The sequence below is a fragment of the Gorilla gorilla genome, chromosome 14 (assembly GCF_029281585.2).
Source record: "Gorilla gorilla gorilla isolate KB3781 chromosome 14, NHGRI_mGorGor1-v2.1_pri, whole genome shotgun sequence".
In the NCBI taxonomy this organism is placed as follows: domain Eukaryota; kingdom Metazoa; phylum Chordata; class Mammalia; order Primates; family Hominidae; genus Gorilla; species Gorilla gorilla.
In genome coordinates this window covers 111,223,695-111,235,992 of record NC_073238.2, presented here as the reverse complement: position 1 = coordinate 111,235,992, position 12,298 = coordinate 111,223,695, and the positions used below count along the sequence as shown (strand labels likewise).

At 36.9% G+C, this 12,298-nt stretch overlaps 1 protein-coding gene across 1 annotated transcript in view; it reads right to left on the bottom strand.

Annotated features, from left to right (window-relative positions):
- Positions 1-12,298, bottom strand: part of HS6ST3 (heparan sulfate 6-O-sulfotransferase 3) — a 751,431-nt gene that overhangs the window by 327,273 nt on the left and 411,860 nt on the right. The gene's annotated exons all lie outside the window — the stretch shown is intronic.

The window sequence follows — 12,298 nt, the reverse complement described above, 5'->3', positions numbered from 1 at the left end:
AAGAAATGTCCACTGGTTGGACCATGCCCAGAAACACCCATCCATTTGTTCCTCTCTTCCCCAGTGGTAGGTTAACACACATAAGTTCAGTTTAGATACGGTCATTCAAAGCAAAACAAGACTTCACCTCAAAATAGCCAATCTCTGTTATATAATTTAGGGAAAGTGTACAGGTCATTGAGTGAAGCCATAGCTCTTCTCTAGGAGACAGACTATGAAACACGATACCAATCCTAGTAGGCAATTAGGAAAACGTTAGAGTCAATCAGAACTGAGACCACCAGTCATTAACAAAGTGACTCAAAGGCAGCATTAACCTTGCGGTAGACCCAGGGGATTGCCCAGCCTTTTCTGTGCCCTGCCCCTAAGAAAACATCTTCTGAAAGCAAAGAGAATGAACTCTGCGCCAAGTAAATAGCTATTAAATAAGTGTTTTATCATTTTAGACAACTTACCAATAAAAATTGGTAAAATAGAAAGTACATATTTGGATCATAAACTCTCTATTCTAAAGTCATTTCAGTCAAAATGTGAAAATAAGTGTTTTCTAATAGCTTGTACATAGAAAGGATAGAAAATAGAAACCTGTAGTTTTTAGAAATAAGTAAAATGATTTTAGCATGAATCCTGCTTCATAAGACAACTCAGAAACTACAAAATGACTTTGAATGAAGGATAGGCAATATAAAATGTTCCCTAATAAATTAGAAGTTACAAAATGCTTTCAGACATTTGCTTTTCATCTGATCACAGGAACACAATATAAGTGGATAATTAAATTATTCCTGTCTTAATCCAGACATTCTAATGTTTACAGCTTAAAAAACCTGCGAATGTACTCTCTGAATCTATAAAAATATAGCACATATAATTATGTATAGTACATAATACTTGATAATGATTAGAAATGACCATGTTACTAGTTTTAAGAAATGTTACTCATACCAAGCAAATAATAAGACAGAATGTTTACAGAATTTCTTTTTACTACCTGGCAGATAGTGAAAAAAGCTGATAGTTTTGTACACAAGATAATATTTTTTGTGATATTGTTTGTAAACAATTTTGAAGTTGCTACATAATATATAGAATATATTACAGAGATTAAACATACTTCTTTTAGTTGTTCAAACTAAATTAACTCATACTATTCCAACTGCTTCCCATAAAAAAGGGAATAAGAATTAGTTTGCAATCATGCCCATTAACACAGATAAGACATATTTAATTAATATTTCATATGTATTAATCAGAAAGAAATTCAGAATGTTCTGGATCTCATTGCTTTTATTTTAATAAAAATCTGTTTAGGAGATGGTGTCTCCTACAAGGGAAAGGAAGCGTTTCAAGGAAACCCAAATGGTCAGAGAAAAGAGTGCCTTTAAGAAAGGTGCATGGCTTTCTATTCCTGTGTCAGTTTGCTAAGATAATAGCCCCCAGCTCCATCCATGTTCCTGCAAAAGACACAATCCCATTCTTTTTTATGTCTCCACAGTATTCCATGGTGTATATGTACCACATTTTCTTTATCCAGTCTGTCACTGATGGGCATTGAGGTTGATCCCATGTCATTGCTATAGTAAATAGTGGTGCAATGAATATTTGCGTGCATGTATCTTTATGGTAGAATGATTTATATTCCTCTGGGAATATACCCAAATACTACACGTTTTCACTTATAAGAGGGAGCTAAATGATGAGAGCTCATGGACACAAAGAAGAGAACAACAGACACTGGGGCCTACTTGAGAGTGGAGGGTGGCAGGAGGGAGAAGAGCAGAAAAAAATAACTATTTGGTACTAGGCTTCATACCTGAGTGATTAAATAATCTGTATAACAAGCCACTGTGGCACAAGTTTACCTATGTAGCAAAACTGCATATGTACCCCAAGCCTAAAATAAAAGTTAAGAAAAAAAGGAAAATGTAGCCGACACCTAAAGATATGAAAGAAAGGTGCATGGGCTACTACAGTTATCAAAGTTTCTATGTCAAGGAAAATATAAAAGACCAATGTGGTAGATTGGATCATTGTTCCTCGTGTCTGCCCTCTCCCCCCATCTCCCTGGGAAGCCTATCTTTCTTGGCCCCACTGTTGTTAGGCTGGCCATATGATTTTGTTGTTACTGTTGTTTGAGACAGGGTCCTGCTCTGTTGCCTATGCTGGAGTGCAGCAGCACAATCACAGCTCACTGCAGCCTCAACCTTCCAGATCCAAGTGATTCTCCCACCTCAGCCTCCTGAGTAGTAGCTGGGACCACAAGTGCATACCACCACACTGGCTTTTTTTTTTTTTTTAATAGGAACAGGGGTCTCCCTATGGTGCCCAGGTTGGTCTCAAACTCCTGAGTTCAAGTGATCCTCCCACCTTGGCTTCCCAAAGTGCTGGGATTACAGGCATGAGCCACTGCGCCTGGCCTGGCCATATGATTTTCTTCAGCCAGTGGAATTTAGGTGAAAGTGATGATACTCCAGTTCTAAGCAAGGCCTCTTGCCCCTCTGGGAGCTTTCAACCACTGCCTTAAAAAGAGCCTGCCCGTGTGTCCCGCTGGTTGTAGAAGAATAAGAAATATATAGAGCAGACCTGAACCTCACCAACTGGTGAGGCTCTGAACCAAAACCAACTGAACCAGGACCTGATGGCTAAACCCCAGAGATTCACAGGCCTTTGTGTGAGAAAAATGCCTATTGTGTATGCCACTAGACTTTGGGGTCGTTTGTTATACTACATTGTTGTGGCAATAGCTGAGGCTAACATCTAAAAATTTTGAAAACTATTTAGGTTGTCAGTCCACCAAGACGAGGGTAAATGCAATTCTTTTAAATGTGTTCACTGAAATTCTAATGCAAATGATCACTCTGAACCAATAAGAGTTTTCTGCTGTTTTATGCTACACATAGAAAGAAAACTGAAGATATAAATTAAATATTTATTTAAAGAATAATAATTTGATAGCATATATATTTCAACAAAATATATGAGGAAGGGACAATGTTTTGCTATTTTTTGTGACAATCCAGAAGAATACTACTCAACATGTAACTGTTTAATTGATAATTACTATCTATTAAGTACTCAATATATGTGTGAATATAGAGATGAGAGGTATAAGTTAAGTAAACAGGGCATTTGTCAGCCACAAAGTAAGTATGACATAAATGTTGGCCGGGAATGGTGGCTCACACTCATAATCCCAGCACTTTGGGACGCTGAGGGGGGGCAGATCACTTGAGGTCAGGAGTTCAAGACCAGCCTGGCCAACATGGTGAAACCCCATCTCTACTAAAAACACAGAAAAAAATTAGCTAGGCATGTAAGTGTGTGCCTCTAGTCCCAGGTACTCGGGAGACTGAAGCAGGAGAATCGCTTGAACCAAGGAGGCAGAGGTTGCATTGAGCCGACATCACCCCACTGCACTCCAGCCTGGCTGACAAACCAAGACTGTGTCTCAAAAAAAAAAAAAAAAAAAAAAAAAAAAAAAAGTTAATGCTGTTAGTATCTTCATCATCATCATCTAGACAAACAACAGAGTGTACTAGAATAACAATGCAACAAAAGAACTGGTAAAACGGAGCTCTGCACAGAATTTCAGTAGGAGTCTATGGCATAAAGAGCCCCTGTCCACTTTAGGGAGTCTGAATAGTATCTTAGACTATACTATACGCTGCTATAAAGTATCTTAGACTATATACCACTATAAAGACATACCTAAGGCTGGGTAATTTATAAAGAAAGGAGGTTTGTTTAATTAACTCACAGTTCTGCATGGCTGGGGAGGCCTCAGGAAACTTACAATCATGGCAGAAGGGGAAGAGGTATGTCCTATATGGCAGCAGGTGAGAGAGAGCATGGAAGAAAGAACTGTCAAACACTTATAAAACCATCACATCTCACCTCCCACCACATCCCTCTCTCGACACGTGGGGATTATGGGGATTACAATTCAACATGAGATTTGGGTCGGGCCACAGCCAACCATATCAGAGGAGGTAGCATGTAAGATGAAAGGAGAAAGATGAGTAAGAGTGTGCAAAGGCAGATCAAGGAAAAGGCTTCCTAGCACATGTAAATGCATAAAACGTGAATGTGCTCTGCATGTGCAGGAAAGAATAAAGCAGAAGCAACTCTACTAAAATGTGAACAAGGCCATCCCCTCATGCCTACTATTAGCAAGGAGCTTGCTAACTGAGTGCTTCAAATCACGGTCCAATCCCCACAATTTGGACTTAGAAAGTCTCCTAGTGTACTGTGGACTCATTCAATCAATAATAATTGCTGTCTTCAATTCTCATAAAGGAATAACAAGGAACCCCACAGATTTTAATTTTTATTAGAGCTGCGTGTTCATGATTTATTCAAGTTTACCAATATTTGGCATTTGCAAACTAATGTTATATTATTCCTAAAGTTAATGTGGACTCTAGGGAAGGCATGTGCAGCTGCCAATCAACTGCAAGTCTCCTACTTTCCAGGCAAAGGTGCACACAGAGATAGATCAAATTCTTGACAATTTCAGAAAAGACACTTTGTTTTTAGTGCATAATCATTGTTGCCTTGAGGTGGCTCTGACTTTCAAATACTAATCTAAGTTTTGATTAGAAATTACTATTAGTTTACCTTCATCTTTATTAGTACTTATTCCCTGAACTGCTTGCTACCAGACAATCACTTGCATGCCTAAGAGTATCTTAAATTTAACTTGTCAAAAGTCAAACAGTTTGATTAATAACTCCTCTTCAAGATCACAAAAGTGAATAAATAAAAGGCACCTTACTCAGGGTTACCAGATTAGTCTGCTCAAGCTGTCATAACAAATACCACAGACTGGCAGCTAAAACAAGAGACATTTATTTCTCACAGTTCTGGAGGTTGGAAGTCCAAGATGGAGGTGCCAGCAAGGTACGATTGCCTCTGAGGCCTCCTTTCTTCTCTTGGCGTGTCGGCAGCCGCCTTCTCGCTGTGTGCTCACATGACCTCCTCTTCTTCTAAGGCCACTAATACTATCAGATCAGGGCCCACCCTTATGACCTCATCCAACCTTAATTACGTCCTAAAAGCCCCATCTCCAAATACTGTCACATTGGAGGTTAGGGTTTTAACATGAATTTAGGGAGTGGGGACACAATTCAGTCCACTGCAGCTACCTGTAGAAAATGGCATCTCCATTCATCCCAATGATCAGAGCGAGAAAAACCTTGAAATTGAACTCTTTTCAAACTTTATATCTCACATTGAATTAATCACCAAATCCTGCTGGCTGCACCTTCAATATAAAGCCCAAATACAGGAAATTCTCATTCGCTCTACTTCCATCAACCTACTGCACGCTGGTATCACTGAATCTCAGGGTTATGACAATTGATTCCTATTCATCTCTCTGTCCCCCTCTTCTGCTCTTGTTCCTCTACTCTCGATACTACATCCACAGCGACCATTTGAAAAATCAGTCACATCATGTGACTTCCCTACTCACATCCCTACTGCTTCTCATTGCACTGAGGCCCCGCAAGGCTCACGGTCAGGCTCCTGCCCACCCTCTCACTGCGTATCTCCTAACTCTCCTCTCCCACATCGCTACAACCACACTGCACTCATTCTTCCTCACGCACTTCTAGAACATTCCTTTCTCAGGGCCTCCTCTCTGCTTGGAAACTTTCCTTCAATAGTCACAGGTCTTGTTCTCATTGCATCTCAACAATATAGGCCTCTGCTCAAAGATGGCCTCCTACTGAACCACTTCTATCATCACCCTATTTAAAAATCCTCTTACCTTAGTTTGTGTAAGTACACTCTATGATGGTGCATAATGAAATCACCTGACAATGCATTTCTCAGAAAGTATCTCCATTTTTAAGCAACACATGACTGCAGTTCTCTGTTGCCTCAAATAAATTATAGACAGTATGATGATTCTAAAGAAAAGATACAAGAGTTCAAAGAATATTTAAGACAATGTAAGGAAATAAAAAGTAACCTGGCAGAGCTCAGGCAAGAAGTGGAAGGGAAAGATAAATACAAACTTATAAAAACTAGAACTAATATACATTAAAAATGTCAGTATCATGGTGAAAATTATATGAAACAAAATGGAAATTAGCAAAGTTATTTAAATTATTATGGCAATGCATACAGACATGAAAAGAAAAGAAAACCCCAAATGAGCAGAAAGCAGAGAACAGGGGAAAGAATAAATTTTTAAAAAGTGTTCAAAGACAAGATAGAAAAACTTTTCTAAAATAAAGGCTGGAATCTTTAGATCTCGCCCCAGAAAAAAAAAATACACAGAAAGATCAAGGCCAAAATATATTGTGGAAAGTCACTGGACTTCAAGGATAAGGAGAGAGATAACACAGACATCCAGTAAAGGGGGGAGGGGGAAGAAAGGCATTTAAAAAGAGAAAAATACAGTTTGATCTCAGATTTATCCAAAGCAACACACACAGCTTTGTGACAGTGCAGAAGTCCATAGAATTTCAAGGAAAAGATTTTTTTTCAATAACTTTAGAATCATCCAATTGGTGTAACAGAAAGATATTCTCAAGCATATAAGAACCAAGGGATGACAACATCTATGATGCGGTCCTTAAAAGTTTTGAGCAATACTATCGCTCCTCCTGTAGTGAAAGATCTGCCCATACTATAAGAAACAACAACAACAACAACAAAATGAGAGGTTAAAGAACAGAAAAGAGAGAGGAAGAAAAAAACAACCTTTATTATTTATGGATGGTATAATTACCCACAGGAAAAAAACAATTGAATCAACAGATAAACCACTGGAATTAATAAGAGGGTTCTGTGAGGTTGACAGGTACAAAATAAACTTATAAGAATAGTGACATTTTTCTACAACAATGAACTACTAGAAAACATAACTAATAAACCACTCACAATGGCAACAAATTGATAAATGTGTAGCAAGTTAAAAATAATTCATGATTCCCTAATGTATAATAGAAAAATTTTAAACCCACTGAAGAACAACAACAAAAAAAAACCCACAATAGATGGATACTTCATACTCTTCAATGCGAACACTGGATATTAAGAAGTAGTCAATTATTCATTAGTCAGTATAAAATTCAGTACAGCCACAATCAAGAGTTCCAAATGGATTTTTTGAGAATTTTGATAAACTCATCCTAAAACTTATTTGAAAATTTCAATAAAAGTTTCAAGAACAGTTAGTTCAATATTGTGAAAGAAAAGCAGACAGGGCACTTGCCCTAAGAGGTATTTTTAGAATATATCAGAGTCATAGTAACAAATACAATATGGTACTGGGGCAAGAAAAGGAGTTTCAAGATATAATTATATAGAGATTGTTCTTGCAGACATTCCCCAGCACCAGACTGGAGAGTGGCAATGAGGCAAGGATGCCTACTTTCACCACTCCCGTTCAACACAGTTCTGGAAGTCCTAGCCAGAGCAATTAGGCAAGAGAAAGAAATAATCTCTCTATATATACAATTATATATCTTTCTATATAGAGAGATACATAATTGAAAGGAGTTTCTAGATGTAATTTTGTATATACATATACAATAAAGTTGGTACCTTAAACCAACTGAGAAATATTAGTCTGTCTAGTAAATAATATGGGGGAAATTGGCTCATTATCTGGATAAAAGTAAAACTGAATTCCTGTCCAACACAGTATACAAAAGCAGATGTCAAACCAAAGTGTGGGAATTAAAACAAAAAAATTAAATGCAAAATGATGGAAAAGATTGTCATAACTTAGGAATGCAGAAGGACTTCTTAAACGTAAGCCTCAAGGCACAGACACAAACCAACGCTGATGGATTTGATTAAATTAAAAAATTCTGTTCACCTAAGGACGCCAAGTGCAAAGTTAATAGACAAACAAAAATGATAGATTGGGAGATGTTCACAATCTAACACCAACAAGGGAATCATATCTAGAATGCCCATAAATCAAAATCAAACAAACAAAAATAAGAAACAGAATTTTAAAAATGGGCTAAGTATACATGTAGGCAATTCAATGAAGGAAGAAACTCAAAAGCTAGCAAGCTCAAATTCATTAGTTCTTAGAGAAATTCAAGTTAAAATAACATTGATCCATTAATTTGAAGCCATCAGATTGTGAAAAACTAGGCTGCTGCCTACTGTGGGCTATTGGAGGGATGAGGATATGGGAATCCTCCTGCACTGATGATAAAGCTTACACAGCTGCAGTCATCCTGGAGCATAAAGTAGCTATTAGTAAAGTCTATCACATTGTTCAACTCTGACCCGGCAACCTCTAGGTACAAATTCCTAAAAAAAAATTTCACTCAGTTTCATATATGTAAAGCATGTCCATCTCAGCATGGTCAGTGATGGCAGAGTGTTTAATACAATCCAGGTATCCATGAACACAGTGCTGAAAAGATAAAACATGTAGAAAAGGTGCATAAGGTGACCATGCATCTCAGTGTGCTGAGTCAATCCCAACTTACATCTAGACTATTGTCCTGGTGTAATTATCAATAGGCCCTTTTCAGTTTCCAAAGCATCCCATTTTGGACAAAAAATTATACAGAAATACATGCAGTGGTCAAAGCAACAAACTTGATGATACATGCAGAAACATAAATAAAAGCTATAAATATCATGTAGAGTGAAAAGCGAGAAATTCAATGAGGCGTTTAGCACAATGTCACTTATGTAAAAAAACAATACTACATGTTTTACAAGAAAGCAAAAACTCATCAAATACATGAGATATACATCAAACACGTTGGAATGCTTATCTGTGGGGCTGAGTGAGGAGAATGACACTAGGGAATAAAATAGAATTAATAATAACGTTAATAATGTTAATAATAATTTTTTTAAAAGAGGGATTGTGTCACACGAACTAAAGAGCAGGAACAATCCATTCTCTAGAACTGAGGTTGAAAATTATGCTGGGTGTTCAAGAAAGCCAACACACTAAGGCTATCAATCACCAAGAAATCTCACAGAGTGGGCATCATTCCTCTGCCACCCCCATTAGAGCTGCTGCTACCCATGGTGGGGAAACTTGAGGACAGGTCACATCATCGGATTCCTTGCAGACATTCCCCAGCACCAGGCTGGAAGGGTGGCAACAAGACAAGAATGCCTACTTTCACCACTCCTATTCAACACAGTTCTGGAAGTCCTAGCCAGAGCAATTAGGCAAGAGAAAGAAATAAAAGGCATCCAAATTGTAAAAGAAGTCAAGCTACCACTGTTTGCATATGATATGACTGTATACCCAGAAAATCCTAAAGACTCCTAGGTTTGATAAAAAAAATTCATTAAAGTCTCTGGTTATAAAATCAGTGTACACAAATCAGTAGCACTGCTATACATCAATGACCAAGCTGTGAATCAAATCAAGAACTCAATTCCTTTTACAACAGCTGCAAATAAAATAAAATAAAATAAAATAAAATAAAATAAAAATACCTAGGAATATACTTAACTAAGGAGGTGAAAGATCTCTACACGGAGAACCACAAAACACTGCTGAAATAAATCATAGATGACACAAACAAATGGAAACACATCCCATGCTCATGGATTGGGAGAATCAATAGTGTAAAAATGACCATACTGCCCAAAGCAATCTACAGATTAAATGCAATTCCTGTCAAAATACCAAGATAATTTTTCACAGAATTGGAAAAAACAATCCTAAATTTATATAGAACCAAAAAAGAGCCCAAATATCCAAAGCAATCCTAAGGAAAAAGAACAAATCTGGAAGCATAATATCACCAGACTTCAAATTATACTACATGGCTACCGTTACTAAAACAGCAGGTTACTGGTATAAAAGTAGTCGCATATACCAATGAAACAGAATAGAGAACCCAGAAACAAAGCCAAATACACACAGCCAACTGATCTTTGACAAAGCATACAAAAACATAAATTGGGGCATGGATGCCCTGTTTAATAAATAGTGCTGGGATAATTGGAAGCAACATGTAGAATAATGAAACTGGATCCCTATCTTTCACCTTATACAAAAATCAACTCAAGATGGATCAAAGATTTAAATATAAGACGTGAAACTATAAAAATTCTATAAGACAACATTGGAAAAACTCTTCTAGACATTGGTTTAGGCAAATAATTTATGACTAAGACCCCAAAAGCAAATGCAACAAAAAGAAAAATAATGGGACCTAATTAAACTAAGAAACTTCCATAGAGCAAAAGAAATAATAGAGTAAACAGACAACACACAGAATGGGAGAAAATATTTGCAAACTACATATCCGACAAAGGACTAGTATCCAGAATCTACAAGGAACTCAAACAAATCAGCAAGAAAAAACAAATAATCCCATGAAAAAGTGGGCAAAGAACTTGAATAGACATTTCTCAAAAGAAGATGTACAAATGGCCAATAACGATATGAAAAAACTTTCAACATCACTGATCATCAGAGAAATGCAAAGTAAAACCACAATGAGATACCACTTTACTCCTGCAAGAATGACCATTATTAAAAAGTCAAAAAACAAGAGATGTTGCCCTGGATGCAGGCAGAAGGGAACGCATATATTCTACTGGTAGGAATATAAATTAGTACAACCTCTATGGAAAACTATATGGAGATCTACCATTTGATCCAGCCATTCCACTACTAGGTATCTTCTCAAAGGAAAAGAAGTCATTATATGAAAAAGACACTTGCACACGTATGTTTATAGCAGCACATTCAAAACTGTAAAGATATGGAACCAACCTAAGTATCCATCAACTAATGTGTGGATAAAGAAAATGTGGTATATATACACCATGAAATACTACTCAGTCATAAAAAGAACAAAATAATGTCTTTTGTAGCAACTTAGATGGAGCTGAAGGCCATTATTCTAAGTGAAGTAATACAGGAGTGAAAAACCAAAAGCCATATGTTTTCACTTATAAGTGAGAGCTAAGCTATGAGTACACAAAGGCATACAGAGTGATATAATAGACCTTAGAGATTCAGGAAGAGGAGGATTGGAAGGGGCTTAGGGATATAAAAAACTACACATTAGGTACGACGTACACTACTCAGGTGATGGGTGCCCTAAAATTTCGGAATTCACCACTATATAATTCATCTGTGTAACAAAAAACCAGTAGTGCCCCAAAAGCTACTGTGGAAAAAAGAAAATTATGCCAGGGGTTGTGGAGGATCGGGGGTGTAGGGGGATGGCTACTGAACAGATCCAGCCAGTTATGGAATAAATAAAGGCAAAAAAAATGAGAACTACAAGTAGAAAACTTATAGTACAAAGACTTGAGTTCAGCAGTCTATTAATTTAAATATCCAATGGCAATTATGAAACCATGGGGATTAATATTACCCTGCGAAATTTGAGTGTTATAAGCTATGACAACATAAAACATAATCATGTAACTAATAAAAATAGTGGGCGGTGGGTATCAAAGGGTACAAATGTGTTAATTTCCTCCTCTTTCACAGCAGAGAGTCAATAGGTAAAGTCCAAATTTCAAACATGTAGGTATAACAAGCATTGTAATTTCAACTCTTAAAGTTCTTCATCACTCTTATTTTTAACCTTAGACACTTTCAGGTTCCAATATTTTTGGTAAAGTACCCACCTGAATTTCAGTCGTGCTAGGTTCTGTCAGCTTCTTTTGTTAACTTCAAGTAAAATTCAACTGAATAGTTAATCTTAAAATGATGTGTATGGTATAATACATTCTAAAGTTATTTTGATTTTATTTTTCTGGAATGACGCTCACCATATAATAATGACGATTCTACCTGAATAGGATGCTCACTTTCCTTGTCTTTTTTAATTGTTTAAATTTTTAAGATGCGTGTAGCCTTTTTAGAGAGATAATAACATTATTATTATTAATAAAATGAAGGAAAATAGCAAGGACATGGTAGCAGTGACTGGAGCCGTTCTTATGAGCTGTTAGGCTATAAAAGTAAGTAGAGATATAGAGAAAAAGCAACAAGCTATCTATGCCCATTAATTTTCCAGGGCCTTATATTAATTGCAGAAAACTGAAAGCAAAACTATTATTCTGAGTGAGATCCTAGTTGCAAAACCCTACCTCCTCTTCCAGAGATCAGAGCTCTCTTCTTAGGATCTCAGAAAGAGATCCCAATCAGGGTCTGGCCTTACTCCATTGTTCATTACTGAAAAGGCAAAACCACAAAGGATAGTGAAAAGAAACAATGTCTGACTTGTCCTTGACAGCCAAACACTCTGTTTTCTGCTCAGGACATACATCATTCCATTTCACATTAAAAGGTAAGTTTGACCAAAACAGTGTCTATAGTGGA